The sequence below is a fragment of the Amblyomma americanum genome, chromosome 4, assembly GCF_052857255.1.
Source record: "Amblyomma americanum isolate KBUSLIRL-KWMA chromosome 4, ASM5285725v1, whole genome shotgun sequence".
Lineage (NCBI taxonomy): Eukaryota > Metazoa > Arthropoda > Arachnida > Ixodida > Ixodidae > Amblyomma > Amblyomma americanum.
The window spans coordinates 206,104,226-206,124,296 of record NC_135500.1 but is presented as its reverse complement, the minus strand read 5'-3'; the positions used below and the strand labels follow the sequence as shown (position 1 = coordinate 206,124,296).

The 20,071-nt window shown below is 49.2% G+C and overlaps 1 protein-coding gene and 1 long non-coding RNA gene across 2 annotated transcripts in view; both read right to left on the bottom strand.

Annotated features, from left to right (window-relative positions):
- Positions 1 to 20,071, bottom strand: part of LOC144129167 (LETM1 domain-containing protein 1) — a 369,791-nt gene that overhangs the window by 62,436 nt on the left and 287,284 nt on the right. The gene's annotated exons all lie outside the window — the stretch shown is intronic.
- Positions 1,760 to 3,505, bottom strand: LOC144127527 (uncharacterized). The gene is made up of 3 exons (XR_013313537.1): positions 2,789 to 3,505; positions 2,543 to 2,670; positions 1,760 to 2,026 (listed from the first exon to the last, which is right to left on the bottom strand). It is a non-coding gene; the product is annotated as an uncharacterized LOC144127527 (long non-coding RNA).

Here is a 20,071-nt window from a genome sequence, read left to right as displayed (position 1 = left end):
GATCCAGGGCAGTGATGTAGGTAGGACAGGGCAGTGATGTGTAATATGTTATTGTATTTTGCTCAGCAGGCGGAGTGATGTTGGTATAACTGGGTTTGGTGAGGGCAGTGTTTGAAGGGCTTTAAAAACTTTGCGTAGCTTCTAACATGCACTTCCTTTCAGGTCGGAAGACCACTTGTTTTCTTTTTTTTTAAATTATGGTTCATCATATCTGAGACACCCTGTATACAGGCCACTCCAGTTTGAAAGGGAACAGCCAGTTGAAAATGACTAGGACATTAAATACCTAGGCGAAAAGTAGCTTGAAAGCAGTTGCACTTATCACACATATTATATGATAGCACAAGGAGCTTGTCCGGCCATTCGGCATTGTCACTGTCTCGTGTCATCATGGACAAGACTTCATAGCCCTGTGTTACGCAAACCAAGCTAGGTGTCAGTTATGGGGCAATAACCGAGTGCTCAAAATTTCCCACAATGGAGCTGCCTGTATCTTCTTAGAGCTGTAGAGCATTTCCAGTAACGGTGTTGCATGATTTGTGATTGTAAACTAACCTCTAATCACACACCATCTCCTTGGTGATGTGTCTGTGATGTTTACACATCTTTGTCTATCAGTGAAGATGTTCTAGTCATTCAGCAGTCATTGTAGCCACTGCACCTTACAATCTTTATTATGCATTGTTGTACAGCGGTTTCCTTGCAGTAGGTACAGCTTTTAGCACAGAGCGAAACCCCTAGCCACACACCATTACGCTAAAAGCTTAGCTTTGGTATTTACACTACTTATATGTGCCAAAATGTTTTGTAGTCCGGAAAATGCATCATGTACACTGTACTATGCCATATTTATTGTACAGGTAGCCTCTGTATGAAAGAAAACATGCACTTTGAACTCAATTTTTCAGACTTTTTTCTTAACTGCACTCAGAAATGCCATACGGTAATTGTGCACCAAGGTAAAGTATGCTTGTATGTACACTGCCTTTCTGCAATAGAAACACTCGTGTCAAATGCTGTGCCTAAAAAAATAAACGCGCTTACTGAATGTATGATGCAATAAAAAACAGCTTTTTGATTCCAACAAGCATCACAAATATTTCATGCCTTATTCCAGCACTACACGTTTGGTTCATGCATGTTCGTCACACAGGTAATGACCACAGGCACTCCACCAAGCTGGAAGGAGACAGCAGAGAAGGGGCAGGTGGGCTAACATAAGCATTGACAAAAGAGAGTTCAAAATGATGCTTTTCAGAAATTGAGCGAGCTGCTTCAACACCTTTTCCGTCTTCAGGAAGAGACTGTGCAACACGCTGCTGAGGGACTGGAAGATATACTAGCAAACACACTGAAAATGAAGTGGCAGCCGGTGGGGGGCACTTGTTTGTCACTGCTGGCTTCTCGCTGCACACAGGTTGGCCAAGGGCACAACCACATCACACAATTGCTCACACACTTGCAGATGTGTGTTGTGCAATGACACAAGGAAATGACAGTGGCAACAGGGGAAGAGTGCCTGATATGACTCTCTATGCCAGCATGGTGAGTCGTCTCTGGACGCTAGATTTTCCATCGCAACTGCCGCTGCACCATCCCTCGGTACGCCTTCCTCTGGAGACGGGTCGTCCTAGAGAGGCCAAAAGTACAGCACCGCATGCTCTTCTCAGGAGGCAGGTGAGGAGAGATCCCCTCTGTACGAGGCAGCCACCATTTAGAGGTGGCCCGTTGTTATCTGGGTCAGAGGCAGTGTCGCCTGCACCCTCTGCTGATATGGGTACATCCAAACAGAGGCTGTGAAGTGCAGCACGTGCGGTGATGATGCGCACTGTCCACTTCCACTGGCACTGGTGCATCCGGTGCCCTTGAAAGCAACGGAAGCAGCTCTTCAGCACACCAATACAGCGCTCAGCCACAAATTGTGTGAAAGCATGTGGCGTGTTGTACAGGCCTTCTGCTGAGTCAGGTCTGTAATGTCGTGCAACTGGTGCAGGCAGCCATGGCTCCAGTGGGTAGACATAGTCTCCTGCATAACAAAAAATGATGCGGCTAAGCATGTCCTTTCTCAGTGATCTCAACAGCATTACAGGACACTCTGCTATACAGTAGAAGACTCACGCCAAGTAGCCCACATCCAGGCTTTGCTGAATATGACATTCAAGAGCATACATACATGCAGGATTTAGATGTATAAGTGAGCACTACTGTAAGGTCAGTCTTTTACCACCATATTCATATAAATGATGCGCTATGATTGCCTACAAAACACAAGCGCTGTCAGGTGCATTTTGCTTTGGTTTCTTCAACAGGAAAGGCTATGCATTTCAACAATGTAATATGTGTCCTGTGTTTCTGCTGCAATTATATTTAACAAAAGGAAAGGGTGGCAATACACTGTATCATACTGTAAAGTGTCTGCATTTGTGTAACTGTCCAGACTGATTCTTGTAGCTTTAGCAGATCCGGCCAAATGCATAGTGCTGGAGCTCAATAGATGTGACTGAGTTCGCCCGACGGGTGACACGGCTATTTTACTGCTTACCCAGAAAAAAAATCACCGTCGTCCAGCAGGCCTTTCTCCGCCTCGGAATGCCGCCAGACAAACGCGTCGCGGAAGGATCCGGGTCAGCGCGAGTCCACGGCCAGGATGCACATGTTCGCGCCACAGATCTGAGAAAAAACAAGCACAGCCCGTACTCACTCTCGCTGCCGAGGCCCGCACTTGTAGCTCATGCACTTGTAGCACTTGAACTCATGCGGTCAAAAACAGTGGCCGAGGTATACTCACTATTACGTCCGCAGCGTAGAACCGCTTGCGGCTCGTTCGCAGCACTGCCCCCAGACTCCTTGATAGTGATGAGTGCCCAATCGACACACCCGACGACGCCGGAGATGCTGCCGCGGCGAACGTTTAGGCAAAGGACGCCCTCCTTCGCCGCCGCCTTCTCCTCGGGTCTCCTCGGAAAGCAAACACCCCCCTTCTGTTACCCAACGTTGACATTGGTCTCCGCTGCCCGCCGCAAAGGCTTGTTCACAGTCGGTTGGGCTGCGCCGACGTTTTCTTCATTTCCAACGGCGCCTTGAAACCCACCGGAGGCGAAGAAGCGCAGCGCGCACAGCACCTGCCGCTCCACTGACAGCGCACTCACCCGCGCACTTCCCAGTTCAACGGCGAGTTCGTCGCACAGACACTGCGCAGTCTCCTCGAAATAACTCTCCCGCGCGTCAAAGTCGTCTTCATGCACCCTCCGACACCGTTGCTCGCGCGGTCACCCGCGTATACGACGATGTAAACAGCCGCCATTTTCTGTCTCAAACGTGTTGATACTACTTTTTCCAGTCTCAAAAAATCGTCTCAATCTGCCCGCATAATTAGATGGCCAACGTCACCACTTCTGCGCCATTTACGACGTCAGTCAGTGACGAAAAAAATCAAAATGGCCGCCGACCAATAGGAGAGAGGCAAATGATATACTTTTTGAGACAATTTCGATTGAGACTGATCCGTAATCGCGCCCCAGCAGGCGCACTGAAGCGCTTACCTGTGGGAAAGGGAACGCATTGCAGTCCCTGAGTGCATTGTTTGCGCGTAATGTTTGCACATGCGTTCATGTTATTTTCTACGAGTTTATGTGTAGGACACCACCCGGAACGCTGAACGTACGACAAACGGTTGCGTCACAATTTTGGTACGATTGTCACCACATGAATGACGCCACACTAAGGTCGGCCAGTGGGAAGTATATATAGACGAACTACATGCATAGGATATAGACGAACTACATGCATAGGATATTCCTATGAGGATATTCCTATATAGACGAACTACATGCATAGGATATTCCTATATATTCTTATGCATGTAGTTCGTCTATATCCTATGCATGTAGTTCGTCTATATATACTTCCCACTGGCCGACCTTAGTGTGGCGTCATTCATGTGGTGACGATATCGTACCGAAATTGTGACGCAACCGTTTGTCGTACGTACAGCGTTCCGGGTGGTGTCCTACACAAACTCGTAGAAAATAACATGAGCGCATGTGCAAACATTACGCCCAAACAATGCACTCAGGGACTGCAATGCGTTCGCTTTCCCACAGGTAAGCGCTTCAGTGCGTCTGCTGGATTTTTAAATGTCTGTCCCACTGCCGCGGCAGATTCCGCCGAAATACCCAGCGGAAAGCCCGATCGGTCCAGGACCGAATTCTGCGACCGGAAAAAAATCCGCCAAATCTCGTCAGCCAATTGGAAGGCGACAAACATGGCGGCGCCCTTCGATGCGGGATGCCTCGCTTCGGACTGAATTCGTCGCTGTTACTGCCTTTTTCAGCGCGTTCAATGCCCATAAAAGCGTCAGCGCTCTTTCGCTTCGTCTCATCTCGCCCATAAGAAAAGTGTGAGTGATAAATGTGCTTTTTTGTTATTTTGGGTGCCGATTTTTTCCTTTTTAGGCTTGAGAGAGACGTTGGTTTGTTGACAACAGTGGTTCCCGTCCTAACCATCAGATGGCGCCACTAGCCTATCCTATCTTTTTAAAAGCGAGAATGCTAGAAATGGCGTAACGTCCGGCAAAATAGCTGCATTTAGCGTACGTAAGCATGCATACGCTTATGGTGCGCAGACAGCATGGATTAACCTCTTGCCATATCTGTGTACGCCGTGAGCAGACGACACACAGACGATGAGCAGAGACGCGGTGGCTTGGAAGTGAACGATGCAGCTTTTCGGCGGCAGCGGATTTCGCTTGCTCTCACCGCCGAATGTCCAAGTGGGAACGCGCCATTAAAGATGAAGCTTAAGCGTCCTCCAATTTTTTCTTGCCGTCGCTGGTATTTCTGTGCCACCTGTGAGTACACACTGAGTAAACACACGCGCCGCCGACATTTGATGCGAAAGCATTACTTGTCCCATTACGAGAAAAGTCGGCAGCGTGTATTCGAGCTTTTAGTGTGTGTACTCGCAGATCGTACAGAAAATGACAGCGGCGGCAAGAAAAGCAGGATGACATCATCAAGCGTCCGCAGGACGCACACAGAAAGCCGAGCGCCGCCATTTCAAACAATCGATATCAATGTCGTTCATTTACATATGTCCACACTGGTTGACATGAATGTGGCGGCAGTTTTCCCGATTGGTGGTGGTTAAAACTTTATTTAAAGCAAGGGAGTTTAGGACACGCAGGTCCTTGTGCCCCGGCACGGCCCCACTGCACTCAAACGTTCATGTCCCAGAGGCTCATGACGCTGGCAGCCCGGCCTGAGGTGATGGCTTGCTTGACCGGGTCCTCGGAGCGCAGTAGGGTCTCCCAAGCCTCCCAAGTGGTAACGTGCTCCAGGCCCCACAGGGGTGGATCCGCCTGGCAGAGGAAAAGGATATGGTCGAGAGTGGCTTTGGGATGGTGGCAGAGGGTACAAGGAGGGGTTTCTGTGGACTTGGTGATAGTGTGAGCGTGTATAAGGGGAGGGACTACATTCGTACCAAAACTGTGAGCAACCGTTTGTCGCACAGCGTTCAGCGTGGACCGTTTGTCGCACAGCGTTCAGCGTGGTGTGATACGATTTCTCGTTGGATATGGCTTACATGTGCTATAGTCAACTCGGAGGTTAGCTTGCGACAGGGATTCGGACCGACAACATATGCACCTTCAATTCTACTACTTCCCAAATTCTCTGCTTTCTTTAAGACGCAGTTGAGGTGTCCAACAAGATGTGCGAGTTACTGCACCATTTACTTTCCCCCAAACCAATTTTTGTATCAAAATTGTACCCGCCGCGGTGGCTGAGTGGTTTGGGCGCTCGGCTACTGATCCTAAGTTCCCGGGTTCGAACCCGACCGCGGCGGCTGCGTTTTTATGGAGGCAGAACGCTAAGGCTCCCGTGTGCTGTGCGATGTGAGTGCATGTTAAAGATCCCCAGGTGGTCGAAATTATTCCGGAGCCCTCCACTACGGCACCTCTTTCTTCCTTTCTTCTTTCACTCCCTCCTTTATCCCTTCCCTTACGTTGCGGTTCAGGTTCAGGTGTCCAACGATGTACGAGACAGATACTGCGCCATTTCCTTTTCCCCAAAGCCAATTATTATTATTATTATTATCATTATTATCAAAATTGCGACGCAAGCGTTGCGGGTGGTGTCATATGATTTCTGGTTGCATATAGCATACGTCTCGTAATCAGGTTGGAGGCTAGCTTGCTACAGGTATTCTACAGGTATGTGAACCGAGTGTTTCACTCGCAACTTTGTGAATTGAGCGTTTGTGGAATCGGCATTCGGATGAGTGTCTTATAATTGGTTTTTGGGGGGAAAGGAAATGGCGCAGTATCTGTCTCATATATCTTTGGACACCTGAACCGCGCCGTAAGGGAAGGGTAAAGGAGGGAGTAAAAGAAGAAAGGAAGAAAGAGGTGCCGTAGTGGAGGGCTCCGGAATAATTTCGACCACCTGGGGATCTTTAACGTGCACTGACATCGCACAGCACACGGGCGCCTTAGTGTTTTGCCTCCATAAAAACGCAGCCGCCGCGGTCGGGTTCGAACCCGGGAACTCCGGATCAGTAGTCGAGCGCCCTAACCACTGAGCCACCGCGGCGGGGCTAAGGTGTCAAGTGCCCTCTGAATTTTAAGGCGATAGCCTTTAATGACTCATCGTTGTCCGTCCGTCCGCGAAATCTGTCAACGAAACGCGGTTCGGGTGTCCACCGAGATACGAGAGACAGGGGCCATTTCCTTAAATTGTCCAACGGGCAAGGCGTCGCGCCGAACGGGCGATGGCGTTCCGTGGACCCCTTGGCAACGCAGCAACACGCTGTCGCGTTCCAATCCAGATGCTTCCTGAACGCCGATCTGGTAGGATGCCGCCTAAACGCTCTTCGCAGTCATTAATCATCATCTTCAGCACACATCAGCGACACAAGCAGCAACATCGCGCTAAAGTCTTTCGCCTCACCGCACTTGCATGTGATCGACGGACTCAAAATCATTGGCCTCGAGCCACACGTTACATCGTCTGCGTAGATCGTGAATCTTGCTGCACTGTCCTGTTCTAGGCGTTTTACTGCCTTCGCCAAGTTAAACAGTAAAGGGCCGAGGATTGAGCCCTGAGGAACTCACCTATTGAGGTAGTATGTGCGACGGGTCCATTCTTGGGTACCACAGTTGAGACCTACGGGTCTGCTCTGGAGAAAGTTCCGTATCTAGTTCAGCGCCCGTTGACTGGGGCAGGCCTGGGAAAGCTCTGAAAAAATGACGTTTTGATCGACGTTGTCAAAAACTCTTCTCATGTTGACCGCGAGGACTTAATCAGACACGAGGTGTCGGGAAGTTCGACTAATGACTCGCCGAAGCAGCCATAAGCAATCTTGTGTACTCTAATTGAGGCAAAAGCCGGTTTGCGCGGGGTGGTACCAAGTTGTGGCGTATTCCACGTAATATTGAATCCCATTGTATTAGTCGCTGAATCAATTTGCAGACGGTGGAAGTGAGAGCAATTGGTCTGAGGTTGGAAATTATGTAAGGATCTTTTCTAGGCTTTGGTATGGGTTTACACCAGTGGTTTATGGTTTACACCAGTGAGTTGAAGACTAGCGTACGTCCTGTGTATTTGTGTTCTTGTCCCTTGTGTTCACTAAGCGCTAGAAAATATGAGTTCAAACAATATCCAACTAGCTCAAGTTTCTGCCTTACTAAATACCAGTGTCAGCTTGAGCTGCTCCGGCACATCCACTGTCTCCTACGAGCTATTTACTGTTTCTAGGAGCTGCGCTTTGGCGGCATCACTAATATTTCTAAGCATCTGCCAGGGGACGCCGTCGTGCCCTGGTGCCGAGTGGCTCTTTCCTTGAGCGATTGCCGTCGACAGTTCCCCTATTGTGAACGGCGTGTCAAGTTCGGAATCTAGCGTAGACACCGTAACGGGAAGAAGGTTATCAGGAGGTTGGTCTGCAGCGTGCGGAAAGAAGGTCCGGATGAGTTGCTCCTCTACCGAGGACATCGGTTGTTGTAAGGAGAGTTCTGCGAAAATGGAATTCCGCTTTTTCCCTTTTACAGCCATGCTTCTGTAAAGGACCCATAGTTTACGGAGCCCCTTTTCTTGCCCCATCTCAGCGCAGACGAGGTGTCAGTTTTCTCCGTCTAGGCGAAGTGTGTAGTCGCGTATGGTATTGTAGTGGCGGCGAAGTTTTAGAAGATCATTGTGGCGCTTGCATGCCGCGTGTACGGTAGCGGTTCGTGAGGACAGAGACACGCTTCCACAGGTTGACTAAGTGGCTGTCGAGATGAGTGGTTGTGTCGCTACATACTATTTCTTCTGTCGCCATCAGTTTAGCTGTAGTAACCTCTTGGACAAACTGTTGGAGGCTATGGCATTTAAAATGTTGCGACAATTCATGAAAGCGCTGCCAGTCAAGTGAGGGCAACGTCTTCTTGGCTCGAAGCCATTTGTTTTTGACACGGATGGCAATGGGGAAGCGATCACTGTTCCGTGTAGCATCTAAAATTTCCCAGCGTTTTACCGCGCCAGGGGTTGAAAGAGTGAAATTCCGGTGTAGTGTCAGTTTGTCTAGCATGGAGGCCGACACGCGTGGGCACATGTGGCTCGTTGCTAAGGCGTAAGTTAGAAAACTCCATGGCTTCTTCGAGACGACGCCCTCTGTAGTCGGTCGTGGAGTAACACCAACGTTTTTGGCATTGAAGTCACCGCCAACAATAAATGGACTGTAGTAAACAGACACCAAAATTATGGGTTTACGGCCCGGAGACCTCATCTTTACAATGGCGACCACTCGATATTCATACTGGCTCTAGAAAGGCGGATCTGCGTCGCCTCGCAATCTGTGCGTATTAAGACTGCAGGCTGACTAGTTTACTATAAGTTCACTCGTGTCCTTTGCCTTATGTTCTATAGCAGGATCTGTGAACACCTTGTACCCTAGAAGGGTACATGGTCCTCGCGTTTCTTGAAGCAGAATGGCTAACGTTTGCACATTTTAATCCGAGATTTGAGGCTAGGGCCGTTTTGGCGAAAGCTCCGGCAATTCCACTGTAGAACGGTAGTCTGTCTCCCCGAGCCCCATTGTGAATAGGGTTGTTGAGCTTGGGCCGGTCGTGGAGATTGGGCCTTCTTTTTGCTTGGAGTTTCACAGTGCTTCTTATTCAGGAGAATTTCAACGTGTGATGACAAAAACTTCATGGTTTGCTCGAGTGTGGCGAACTGAGACTTGAAGTCTTGTTGGAGGACCTTGATTTATTTTTGAATCTCACGTGTGGCCTCGTATTTGATTTGCGCTGTTGTTTGTGAGAGCTGAGTCGCAGTATCCAATGTTGCTTTGCCTGCCGTGTTTTTTTTTTTTTGGTTGACGTTTGTATACGCACGCTTCTAGATCGGCTCGGTCTTGTGACGGAGCTGCGTAACGATGAGATCGATCGATCACTTTTCCTGGTTGACTGGGTTACAACAGCAACTTCACTATTACGAGCCAATTTTGAGTGTTTCCCAGCTGCTACGTCAGATCACCGAACGCCTGCTTTCTGCGCTGGCGCTCCGGACGCAGGCGTCTCTGGAGCAGTTGCCGGCGTCCCAGAAGGAGTTGGCGGCACTCTGCTGGGGGCAAGTGCGGCTCACCGCAATGTGCCACGATCTTTGGCACGAGACGCAAAATGGCTGACCATCGCACTCCTCCTCGGGTGTGTGAGAATTAAAAATGAAATAAAAATAACTTAAATCATTAAAATTAAAAAATAAACATAAAAAGATGTGGACCAGAAAGGCGTTCGCCTCGTGCACTTTAGATCGCCGAAATGCCTCCTGAAATTTTATGTATATACATCTCGATTAAGAACTAGCTCAAACAAAAGTCTTGCGCGTTACTGTGTACGCACTAGGTCAGTGGGTTCGTGACCCAGTGTATTACGCAGATATCGTAGTCCAGACAGCTTGTAACAGAACTGTCCGCATGGTATTAACGGAGAGTTTTTTTTTCCTTCTTGAGTAATCCAACGCCGACGTGAGGCCTCAGATTAGAACAAGGCGACTAGCTTCATGGGACGACAAAGAATGCTGTCTTCGAAGCTTTTAAGCGGCTAAAAGAGACAGTTATGCGATATTAGGCATTTCGGTAAAAATTAATGCTCACTTCTTTGCACTTTTGGTCAATCATCGTGCAGCTCTCACATTTTTTCGCGTCTTTCGGAGCCAATAGCTATCATGCTACAGCGATAGACAGACCGACCAAATCGAGCTATGCGAAGAAAATCTGTCAGTTTCTTCGCCTTCATACAAACCTCACTCTTTGCAAAAACACCCCCGCATTGGGATTTTCGTTGCTCGCTGAACAGTCCTAGGCAGTCGAAATTATTCGGCAGCCCTCCACCATGGTCTCAAGCACATAAAAACCTGTAACCTACCCTTTATGTGAGGTTTATTGATATCAACGCTGCACAGCTGCTTCGTTTTAGCCCCCCCCCCCCCCCCCCCCCCCCGCCTAGCGGAAGAAACGTAGGAAGCAGGCCCAACAGAAAAGCGCCGTTTGAAGTCAACCAATCAGAGGATGCCACGACCGACGCTGATGAATTACGCTGCTTGGGTAGCGTGATGGAAATGGAACCTCACTTCTCAGGAAGCTGTGCAAGAAATCATCTGCCCGCAGTTCTCATCTAAATATAAACTACTCGCTCTCGTGCGACGCGAAATCTCTTGGGACTACTTTCTCTCGCGCAAGGCAGCGACGTATCGCCGCTCGCATGTCCGCCTGGTGCGCTGAGTGCTGCGGTTTGCGAACCATCTGCTGATCACACGGTTACGTCGGACGCTTCTACTAGGATTTGCCGGATGGTCGGACTGCGCTCTGGTCATCTCTTCGAGTTATCTGTCTGTTCATATCGAAGCATGGAGCGACTTTCTCTGCACTTTAGGTGAGTGAAACAGGTCGTACCTGTCACATCCCAGGTAGGTCAGCGAGTACACTGGCGCTTACTGGATGAACACACAGCGTTCGCAGCAGATACTCGACAGCCAACATGGCGGCGCGCTCTCAAATGGAAGCTTCTCGCTTCAAGTGAACTCGTCGATGTTACTGCGTTTTTCGGCCCGTGAACTGGCTACAATCTTGGTACGGGACTTTCGCTTCGTCTAGTCTATATCAAATTGGATGGAACATAAATTCGGCCTGTTTTTTATTTCGTTGGACGATTCGGTAGCTCCTAGGCCTAACGAGCACCGGTTTGTTGCAGAAATTGTTCTCTTCATTCAAATTGGATGGACCACTATCTCCGAGTTATCTCGTCTGCGTATGTTGAAACCCGCCGCGGTGGCTCAGTGGTTAGGGCGCTCGACTACTGATCCGGAGTTCCCGGGTTCGAACCCGACCGCGGCGGCTGCGTTTTTATGGAGGAAAAACGCTAAGGCGCCCGTGTGCTGTGCGATGTCAGTGCACGTTAAAGATCCCCAGGTGGTCGAAATTATTCCGGAGCCCTCCACTACGGCACCTCTTTCTTCCTTTCTTCTTTCACTCCCTCGTTTATCCCTTCCCTTACGGCGCGGTTCAGGTGTCCAACGATATATGAGACAGATACTGGGCCATTTCCTTTCCCCTAAAAAAACAATTATTATTATTATTATTATTATTATTATTATTATTATTATTATTATTATGTTCAACGATTTAACGTAGAGCAGAATGACCCCCAAAATACTTGCGTTTACTGCGCGCAAACGCGCATTTCCTATTCTAGAGCTCTCTATATTAGCTGTTGACGCGTCCTGCATCGTGATCGTGTGTAATGTCTGCCAGCGTGAAACCACTCACGTGCACGGATGGTCAGTCGCCAGCGACGCGCTGCTACACCGAAGCGTTTGGCATGTCAGAGGTGTTTTTTTTTTTGGTGTCCCTTACGGTTCTTGATAGCCGCGGTGATGTGGCTCTGCATCATTGAGCTCACGAGTTAGCTTGCAAGTTAGTTTAAGGCGTCAATGGGCATGTGTGCGCTTTCTACCATGGCGAACCTATGAAAATATATCAAGAGAAACACAGTAAGAAGATTTTTTAGCTCATCCCTTTTATATATTTGCAGCGTCGGCATAAAATGAACGAAAAAAAATGGCAGTGGCTTAGCTCGGCCGTATGCCAGGATATATGTAGCGAAAGCAAGTGTGAAACTGCCCGGTTGGCCTTGTTCACATATTGCACAACGTATGAAGCATAGGCTTAAACGTCCAGTATGACCTGTAGGTCCATGTTTGATTTCAGCACCGAGGCTATCCAAGGATTGAAGGGGTCGCGTCACTGTTACGCCTATTCTCTAGGCTAACGGCACGTTGTTATTCGGTTTCTTGAGCCCGTCGCTGAAGTCTCTTGGTCGCATTCCATCGTTCATCACGGGCCGTCTTCAGTGAAGCAGGACTCAGGTCTCTCCTCCGGCTGCTGTCGCTGCTGCTAGCGGTCGAGACACCGGACGTTAAACGTGCCTGTGTCGCGGCGGCATATTCATGGCGGCGTTTAGCCAGTCGTTCGGCTCGCTGTTCGTCTGTTTCCTGGGCGATTCGTTTCCTCTTCATCTCGATCCGCTGTCGATTCTAGGCCTCCTCCAGCTTATCAGAATTGTCGCCGTCCATACTGTCGCCTCAACTGTGGTTGCGACGCACGCCAGCTCTCCTTTTCAATCCTGTGACATCTTATCACGCATGCGACGCAGCTGTCGAAGCGAGCGGAGGCGAGCGCAACGACGAGGAACGCGGTGTCACGTCCTAACAAACGGCGGCGAGCGGTGCGGTGTGACGTCATGCCAGATGGCGCGGCGAACGCGCGAAGCACAGTAACCTTCCGCGGCGAGGCTCGCGTTGTGACGTCACGTGCCTCGATGGAGTACCACCACGGCGAAATCGCGAGTTTACGGCTAATAAAGCTTTCGCTTTAAAATTGGAGGACGTTTAAGCTTCGTCATTAAGAGTGAGACACGACAGCATGTCGCAGCGTTGCCGAGGAGTACACGCGGAACGCCATCGCCCGTTCGGCGCGACGCGTGGCCCGTTGGACAATTTAAGGAAAGGACGCCCCGCCGCGGTGGCTCAGTGGTTAGGGCGCTCGACTACTGATCCGGAGTTCCCGGGTTCGAACCCGACCGTGGCAGCTGCGTTTTTATGGAGGAAAAACGCTGAGGCGCCCGTGTGCTGTGCGATGTCAGTGCACGTTAAAGATCCCCAGGTGGTCGAAATTATTCCGGAGCCCTCCACTACGGCACCTCTTTCTTCCTTTCTTCTTTCACTCCCTCCTTTACCCTTCCCTTACGGCGCGGTTCAGGTGTCCAACGATATATGAGACAGATACTGCGCCATCTCCTTTCCCCCCAAAACCAATTATTAAGGAAAGGACGCCTGTCTCACGTATCTCGGCGGACACCTGAGCCGGGCCGTAAGGAAAGGAAAATGAAATGAACAATTGCTTTTAAGAAAAGGAAATGAAGCCTGTCTCGCATCTCGCTGGACACCCGGATCGCGCCGTAAGGGAAGGAAAAATCGATCGATCAATCAATGATCAAACAATCGTCGATCAATCAGTCCATCCATCCATCTATCCATAAATCAATCCATCCATCAATCAATCCTTAACGCTGTCGTGTCAAAATCCCCTTCCTTACGGCGCGGTTCAGGTGTCCACCGAGATGCGCCATTTTTCGCTCACGGCCAAAGACGCCGACGACACCGGCCTTTCTGCGACACGTGCTCCTTAACGCTCTCGCGTTCAAACGCAAATTACCGTCTGCACAACCGTCCGATCACAGCTCCAATTTACATTCAGCTGTGTTGCAGACGGCAAGTCGACACGACGTCTTGGTTCAGGCCGGCACGAAGCGCGCATTGTGGAGGGAGTGAGTGAATGCTACAAATTTTCCCCTGGTGGCGGTAGTGGTTTTTTATTAAAATAATAGTAAAAAGGAACCAAAAGATTTTTGCTAGCCCCGGCATCTGCCATCGATACTGAAGCACCTGAGCTGGGGATAGCAGGCAGAATGGAGAAATGAAATGAAAGAGGTCCGTTCCCTTTTCCTCGAGATAAATGTAAAACGCCGTGTTGTGCGAACAAGCTAGCTGCCTTTTATTTACCTCGGCGATCGACGGCTGTAGAGGCCGCCTTCTGTCACTGAAAAACCATGCGTGGTTGCGTACAATATTTTCTTCTTTAAGTGCGCCTCCGGCTTTTACGGTGCAGAAAAGTGTACCTGAACTACATTGTTTTTATTTGCTGAAGTCAACGGAGTAAATAAAGCCCCCTTCACATTACTCCTTTACAGTGGAATCCGATGCGCAACCAAACTTGTGGCTGAATGTTTCTTCTGTCGCATCAGTCACGTTCTTTTTCTCGGCAAAGAGCAAAAGCGCCGCTGGACGTTTCGCTGCGGCAACCGCAACGCAGTGACATCCTGCCGCCCCTCACAGTCGCAACCGAACCGACATCCGCTTCCGGTTTTTTGACCAATCAGGTCTGGCCGCTGCGGCAGATTATGACGCTTTTTATTATGACACAAACTCTGAATGCGACGCCAGGCCGCGCCAACGTTTTTGCCCCGCCTCCTCAGCATGGTGGCCGCCCGCGAAGCGGAGCAGGCCTAGCAGGTGATAGCTTTGCGAGAAACACATAATATTGGTCGCATATGACTATAACGAGTGTTTACAGCGACTTTGAGCTTCGCGTGTGCAAAGCGGAAAGCGGCAGTTTTCCCCAGGCTTTTTTTTTTTTTTTGTCGCCGTCTACATTGAGTTGACTGAGCGGCCGCCAAACCTACGCTGTCTGCGCAAGGCATAACAGTGCCGGTGTCGCGAAGTGTTTATTTGGAGCCGTTTGTGATAGTTTCAAGTGTTCTTTATTCGCGCGAAGATCTTCACGGACAGCAGCGAGAAGCAGCTACCTAGGGTGTATTTCATGTGCATATATAGAGCAAGCTTTACAGCGCTGGGTCAAGCAAAGCTAGTGCTTTGGTTGCGGTCGGAACGAGCGCTTTTGCGCCAGTCGTTGATATTGCCAGCAGATATAATTACGTTTGAAAAGCTAACTACGCACGCCTTGTTTTCCGAATACTGAAACGAACTTCGAGCTGTACAGCACACACTAAACAATTTCTCACCCTTTAGGGTGTAAATCAGCTGTCCCCAGACGAACACCCTTTTCCAATTGTTCGGTGCTAAAAAAGGGTGCAGAGAACAGCACCCCTAAGGAAGGGTGCACTTAAATATTTTAATGTTAACTTTGTTCAGGTATACACAGACTACCAGTATTGTTTTCGGAACTATTGCGATGTAACTTTTGTCATGACGCCTATTGTGAGATTAATTTGCCTTGTTTCGATATGGTTATGATACAGTTCGTTGTATTGTTATTCTGCGTTGTTGTATTTTTGGTTGTATTTCCATAGTTAATTCCAGTGCCTTTGCTTTACCCTTACTATTAGTTGTCTATTTTACGATCTTCACCAAAATTATGTATTTTTTGAACTGTTATTACTATCCCTATTTTGCCCTCCTGCAACAATCCCAAATGGAATTAGCAGTATGTATAAATAAATAAAATAAATAAATAATGATACTTTACAGGATGTATTGGTTGCACCCTAATTAAAGGGTAGTATTTTTTCATAACACCTCTACGAATGCATGTTGGAAGGGTGCTCCACATTGATCCACCCATGAAGCAAAAGCCTTGACCAGATGCGCGCCCTCTAAACTTTCATGCTGTGCACCGTTCCTAAAGGGTGCTGATCTCTGCACCATTTTTGGGCCCCAAAAAGGGTGTTCGTCTGGGGACAGCTGATTTGCACCCTTAAGGGTGAGAATTTGTTTAGTGTGCAGATCATGGTTAGTGTGCACTGTATTTGAGAAATGTTGTGATTGCGAGGCAACGTAATTAACTTCGAGCTGTACTGCTAGTCGCATTCGTTGTAGCGGTTGCAGTGATCGCGAGCGCAAGACGCGTTGTTCCAGTACTCAGTACGCGTCAATATCTGTGGCAGCATACGCAGCTTGTCGAAAATTGTTTATTGGTCGAACTCTTGTCCTCAAACAGGCGGCGCAGCGATAAAACAAAATTTAAAGGTGCAAGGAACGTGAAACATTAGACGCCTAATGCGCTAACGACAAATTTGAACATGAAGAGAGACTTATGCGCGGCTAGAGTCATTCCAGAGAAGTGTGGTGGCCTCTCGTTTTACTACAAAAGCGGAAAGGCCGCGTGCCATTGGCTTCGAGCACGGAACAATGCATTACAGTTCTTCTTGACACTTGCTCGCGCATTAGTAATTAGCATTCTTTTGAGCTATCGATACAGGCCTCTCGTTCAAGGAATTTGTGATGCATATGAGGGAGAAAATAAGTACATTCAGGACGTGCGAAAAGCGATATCGGCGAAATCGAGTACTATATGCATCTCCCAGCAATCAGTTTGACAGTTCAACGTTGGTGTACATGAGTCTGACTTTCAACTTTACAAGTATCGTCTCAAGCCACCAGCTACGGCGCTGTCGGATTTACGGCTCATGCGTCGTGGAGAATATTTTCCTCCATATAATACATTTTTATGGGATGAGCGCAACACTTTCGTTCTCCAAGATTTCATTCTTTTTCCCTTAGCATTAACTTGTCTTTTAATCACGGACCACGAGGCATAGGCGACGCAGTGATCAGAGTATTTCCTTCTGGATATAAAACCACAAATGCTCGACATAGTTCTGAGAAATGTGAGAGTGATCCCTCATTTTAAATGTTTTGATGGAGCAAAGTTTGTGACGAAAAATCTGTGCACAAGTGGACTGTGTTGAAGATGCGCAGCTTAAGCATGTGCATTTTGCTTTCTTTGATTTCGGTGCTGCGCTCACCATGAACCAGCGGGCTACAGCGCGAAATCAGACAAAAACCACCCACTGCCGCAGATGCAGGCGTGCAGTCAGCGGTAGGACCGTCGCGCCTCTAGCGGCGGCGGGCGGCGTAACTCTCGGAGAAAAACTCGCATTTCTTCCACGGCGAATGCGAAGGCCGTATGAAAGAACGCGCGCTCTCCTCGAGACCGGCCGTGGCCGCCAGAGTCGTCCGCTGGGTCACATGCTGCAAGCTTGATCGTACAACACTAAACACCTCACCCGCCTCGCGCCATCACGCGGCCGTGCGCATGATCGCAAGGACACAACCGCATGCGGCCCAAAAACGATCGTACAGCGGCCTTAAACAAAAAAAAACCAGAGAAAAGCAGCCTCGGCAGGTTTTACGTGTTACCCGATGTCGACGAAAGATGGCGCCACCAGGTCACACGGCGACGGTTGGCACTCTCAAGCATAACCCATGCTCGCAAGGATTGTGCGTTTCAGTAGAATTTCCTTCGTTTCATCGTTGATTGCGGCTTAGCTTATTTGATTTTTGATGTCTAGTGTCTGGATAGAAGTTTAAAAGCCACCAGAATGCTATTAATACATTTTCCTCGTCTCGCTCGTCGGCCTGAAACTCGTTCTCGGTGGCTGCAGCGTAACAGCTCAGAAAATGCCACGCAGAAAATGCCACGCAGGTGGCATTTTCTTTGACCGTCGTTGAAGCAGTTCATCTAACTTGCACAGGCTGCACACCTGCGAGTTCGAACCTATGCCGAAGGCGCTGTCGCCAATGGCACTGGCATCAAGTTTCATCCTTCTGCTTAAATTGCTTCTACTATTGTCCGTGGCGAGTAGAGTTGTTGAAAGCGTTGTCGTCATAACGCGTGCGATAACTGCTGATGTAATGTGGGCCTCTTGTTCTGACTCGTTCCGTGCGTTGTGTAATGTGCTGCGCAGTAAACGCATGGATATTAAGTAATACGCGGGGCAACATTTTCTCGCGACAGCTTTCTGTCGTGAACACAGGAGAGTAAAGTTCCTGCGCTTGGCCCAAAGCGTTGCCCTGCAGTATCGTGAAAGGCACGAGGGCGCGATAGATAGCATGAGCGCTCGGCTCGGCGTGAGCGTGTCAGAGAGGGGGAGGGCGGACAGAGGTTAACGACCGCAATGCCGCAAGCGGCTTTTCTGCTCGCAACTTCTTCACTGACGAAGCAGGTTCGATGTCGTGGCGTATTATTTCATGATGGACGACACAGCAAAGACTAGAGAGAAGTGCTGCTTTGAACGCTAGCTGCAGGGAGTCGCAGTAGCGGACTACTTTCTTCCGCGCGTGACGCTGTTTCGTCGGTGTAGCTGGTTTCCAGGAGACGAAGTGTGACGCAGTCAGATACGTCTGTCGTCACGGGACTAGGGCGACCGCAAGGAAGGCTCGCCGCGGAGGAACCGCGTAGTGACAGCTTGAAAATCGTAAACTCGCTCACGAAAAAGCTGGGGAGCATCCAGAATAATCACCCGAAATTACTCCTCCTCGAAGTGGGGTCCCTTTATTTTATTTGTCAACCCCCTTGCACTACGTGCCACTGTTTATTGGCACCAACGTCTCTCCCAGCGCACGCGCAGCTTCGGGACGTGAAACCCCACAGGTCAGACCGGGAAAAAATGGGTGTTTGTTAAGGCGCCCTAGAAACTTGCCTCAAATCGGCCGCACCCTACGTTTCGCAGTACACTAAATACGGCTAGGCTCAAGATCGACCTATAGGGACGCAGTACATTATTTCGAATGGCGCAGCGTGAACGTTACTGGGCGAGTAATCAGACGATTCCTGGCAACGACAGCAGGCGATATGCTCTTATTTATGCACCGTGGTGCACATCACTGTAAGTTTCAGTTTGGCCGGTCATTTTTGGCATTGAAAATGTTCATTTCCATGCTTCGCTAAAAAAAAGGAAAAAGAAATGAAAGCACACAAGAAGATGTGTAGTTTGTTGATAGGCCTGAATAATGTGCTCAGCGTGCGGCACGGCGTGCTTTGATCGCTCGCAGTTTCTACATCGCTCGGGAGATCACGTGAGGAGGAAGCTTGGCGCCTGATCAGGGTGCGGTACGGCGCGCTTCGCGCAAGCTTGCTCGTCACGTGACGTCCCGAGCGATGTAGAAACTGCGAGCGATCAAAGCACGCCGTGCCGCACGCTGAGCACATTATTCAGGCCTCACAACAAACTACACGTGTTCGTGTAGTTAAGTGCTTTCATGCCTTTTATTTCTTTTTAGCGAAGCATGAAAGCTGACATTTTAAGTGTGAATTTGACCTCGAGGCCGTTTGCGTGGTGCGATGGTAGGAAGTGGTGTCGAGGAGGGAGGCGTGTTTTTCTCTCTCTCTTGGCCTGTCTTTTTTTTTTTTACTTTCTCTTCGCCTTTATCGAAGCGGCGGTTGCGTTTCGGATGGAAGCGGAACGCAGAGGGCGCCCGTGTGCTGTGTGGTTATAGGGACTCTAGTGCGATGTCTGTGCACTACCCAAAAATGCGCCCGTGTGCTACACGTCGTTGTGACTCTAGTGCGATGTCAGTGCACATTGAAGAACCCAAGGTGGTCGAAATTATTCCGGAGCCCTTCACTGCGGCGCCTGTTTCTTCTTTCACTCCTGCCGTCGTGCCTTCTTTCATGGCGCGGTATGAACAAAACCACCTTGATTTTTGTTGTTGCTCATCAAGAAGTACGACTGTTACTGTGCCCTTTCATTTCGTCAAAAACAAACAAAAAATCGCTCAAGGGCCAGTGGACACCGCGGTGGCAAACGCGGCTCACAATCGGACTGGGCAGTTAGCGGGACCACTGCTACCGATTTTTCAGAAATGCACTGGCTCAACGACGCCGCAGCCCAGTGATATTTTGACCTTTTCCTCAAAAGCATTTTTTGTCTCTTATTTTCCTTTGGGCAATATTATTGTTTTACCCTCTGCGGTAGGTAGCTAAGGAGTTATGACGTTCGGCTTTGGCTCGATGAAGTCGGGCAGTAATTCCCGCGTATTGTGCCTTATGGTAGCGAACACCGGGAGGTTGAGGTTCCCAGGCAGCTCCAAACACTATAATCTTATAAAATGTGTAAATTGCAGTATCGTTACATGTTATTCACGCGACAACGTTAAGCCTTTCGTTATGTAGAAACCCCGGCGTCGTGAGCGAAGAATTCCCCGATAAGCAACGGTGGTCGAAATTATTCCGGAGC